This window comes from Pterocles gutturalis, unplaced genomic scaffold (assembly GCF_000699245.1).
Source record: "Pterocles gutturalis isolate BGI_N339 unplaced genomic scaffold, ASM69924v1 scaffold46652, whole genome shotgun sequence".
Taxonomy (NCBI): Eukaryota; Metazoa; Chordata; class Aves; order Pterocliformes; family Pteroclidae; genus Pterocles; species Pterocles gutturalis.
Window position 1 is genome coordinate 2,283 of NW_010114550.1, and position 3,434 is coordinate 5,716.

Genomic DNA, 3,434 nt, shown 5'->3' on the forward strand with positions numbered 1-3,434 from the left:
TGGTAACCCAAATAAACAATGTTTGCTATTTCTCACTCAGGAAATGCAGAGCTTACCTTTTTGGAATACAAAACAAGGAAGACAACCCAGTGTTTTTATATATTGCTGCACAACTAGTCCCAAATATATGACAACTCCCTATTTTCTGAGGGGTTGTTATTTTTCAGTTAAAAATAATTAATGCAGAAACATATTCTTCATATTTCCAGTCTAAGCATACTTCTTTCTGGGTAAAACACATTTCTTCTCAAATACCTCTATCCAGAGGGGAAAAAAGTCAAATTTTACTGTTTTTTCAAGCAATGTTTTTAAAATATGTATTCTTGATAACCCGTTTTGCTCAAATTAATTTGATATTTTAAAAAAATATAAGTAAAAAGCTGTTCATATGACAGCTAAGTACCTTCACCAGGATTTAAGTCGCATGTACAGGTTGCATCACGCATCTTTTGAAAAGTTACATTTGTGGCAGAGAAGTGGCACTGATTTCAGCTCTGGTCTAGCCAGTGAGAAAATGACCATGTTAAAAGGTGCATGTATAATGCTCTATGTAATCTTTATACAGGTTCAGATGCTGAAGACCTGCCATGATGGCATTGTGGTGGATGGAATAAAAATGCGATTGTGGAGAAAAAAATGTTTGCTATATTACCAGGTAGTTTTACTCAGAAGAGTTGCTGCTTTGGAAAAACAAAACAAAACCAAAAAGCACACGCATACTCTAAATAATAGTTACACAAAGCAGAACAGCTTCACTGGCCCATTTAAGTAAGTGCACAGTTTGTAAAAACAATTCTGGAAGAAAGCCTGGGGGAAGTTGAGTACAGGTTTATAGGGGAGGAGGGAGGATTCTATTAAACCTGCACCCCCAGTCCAGAAGAGAAAGAAGGATCAGGCTGAAGTCCAGGTGTCCTCTTTGTGAGATGCTGTCATAGCTTGTACCAGAGGTAGACCTTGTCTTTTGTGCTAAACATAATGTATAAATAGGAAAATCTATTCAAGCTCTAAGAGCACAGGAGATTATCAACCTCCTCCTGCCCACCAAACTGTTTAGGCTTACTGCAGTTTTGGGTAAACTGTTCTCTTAAGAAATGTCTGAGACCAGAAATAGCGCCAATGAAGGATTTGTCATGGTGTGCGTGTGTACCTGCTCGATACTCCCTCCTTCAGAGTCCACACAGTCTTTCCTCTGACTTTCGCGGCCTTTAGATCAAACCCGCTCTGAACACAGCAGACCTGATTTATCTGAAGTTGTGCTCCATGTTATTGTTTGTGCCCTGCCAAATTACTTGTAAAACATTGTGAGGTCAGACCAGTAGTTTTTTCCATCAGCTTGCAATTCACCATACAAGCAGCAATGCCTAGGACAGTCAGGCTCCACAGGGTTAACTTTGATTCATTCTTTTCTGTTGTATTCCTGGTACTACAAAATAAATTATGAAATAGCATTTTATTTCTGGGACACCCATTTTACCAACACTAGCCACTTCCAGATATCACAACCAACAGGATAAAATTGTTTCAAATCTGTTAAAAATTTTAGTATCCATTATTTGGGACAGAAAAAAGAAAAGTCTTTTCACAATATTTTAATAATATAAATAACATTTGATCTGAACATGAAATCAAAAACTAGTTTGAGCTGAGGTGTCTGTCTGATCCGGAATCATGCCAACATCCAGATGCCTGACTAAAGCTGATTGGGGCTTTTAATGAAGAGGAAGCTTTGAAACATCTTTCCGCCTAGGGTGTGCCTCTGCAAGAAGGAGTTCAGCACATCTGGGGGCTGTCTCCTGACACAGTAGGAAACACTGGTACTGGAGGTCTGCAAACAAGCACAGGATAGCTTGGGTGTCAATCATGAGGCCCATGTGTGGCCTTAACGGACAGCTCCACAAACATCTCAGCTCCAGATTTTACCAAGTTAATCCTAATGGGAAGAAAGCCAAATGAGCTTCCGTGGACTCTGAATTTATGCTGTCTCCACTGGTTCTGTCTCCAAGTGTTTCTGTTCTGTTTACTGATACATAACTAGAAATGAAAGTTTTAATTGTTTACATTCATGGTGCTTGTAACCAAATTTTGGAATAACTGAGTGTCCTAATGTCAGGAAAATAATAAAGAAAGCCAGATTTTGAAGTGTTTCACTGAAGGTAGGCTTCATTAATTCTCTTCCCATTATTTAAGAAGGAGCTGATCTCTTCAGAGAGATGAATATGCACAAATTTCATGGCATTTACTTATGTATCATATTGTTTTGGTTAAATTATGAAAATGTCATTTGAGAACTGCAGGTTTACCCTGAACTTTCTCTCCTTCTCACCCCAGAATGCAATGCTTCTGTAAAATAAAATAGAGATGAAAAGTCAGCTGTGGTTAATCTTCTGCATGTTCATTTATAAAGTACTGCAGACACTGACTAGTTTAACTGAGCTTCAGAATGAATGCAGTGACACAAGCTCTCCAGCTCTTGGCAGTGTGTTTCAGTGGGATAATTACAAAATAAACATAGCAAAAATATTTTTATGTTGATCTCAGCTTTGCCTCTGCAGACCAGATCTTTTTTTTTCTCACTGTGTTATTGTAAATCATTTGCTCCAGTAAAGCTGAATCATAAAATAGGAGCTGTGACACATATTGTTTACCCTGCATGCTTAGATCCCATCTCAGTTTGTTCCATGTACATTGACATTCATAATAGTGCTTCCGTCTTATTTCCATCAGCATGTGGTGTTATATATTATACATTTCTTTATTCCCCTCATGGGATGTGCCTGCATGTCAGCATTACATTGCATATGCAAAGCTATGTAGGTTTGGCTTTGTTTAGTTTTTCTGGTTTTATGGTTTAACATTGTGGGGTTTATATAAATTTATATGGCGGTTATAGGATCATAGAAACATCAGGAGTTGGAAGAGGCCTCTGGAGGTTGTCTAGTCCAAAGTGTCTGCTGAAAGCAGGCACAAAGCTGCTCAAACCTCAAAGCTTTGAAGTTAAATCAGGTTGTTCAGGACCTTGTCTGATCAGGTTTGAAAATATCCAAAGGTGGCATTTTCGCAGTATCTCTGGGCAACCTGTGCCAGTGTTTAACCACCATCATGGTGAAGAATTACTTGCTAAAGTCAAGCAAAATGACATTTACTGTTCTTTCCCCACCCACCAAGCAAGTCATCTCATCAAAGGTGGCAATCAGGTTAGTCAGCCATGATTTATTGTTGGTAAATACATGCTGGCTATTCCAAATCACCTTCTTGTCCATCTTGTGCCTGGAAATGACTTTGAGGAGGCTTTCTTGATAATCTTCCAGAGGTCTGAGGTTAGACTGATCAGCCTGCAGTTCCCTAGATTGTCCTTGCCCTTCTTGAAGTGGGTTATGATGTTTTTTTTCTTCCAGCCATCTGAGACTTCACCAATCACCACAACCTTTGAAAAT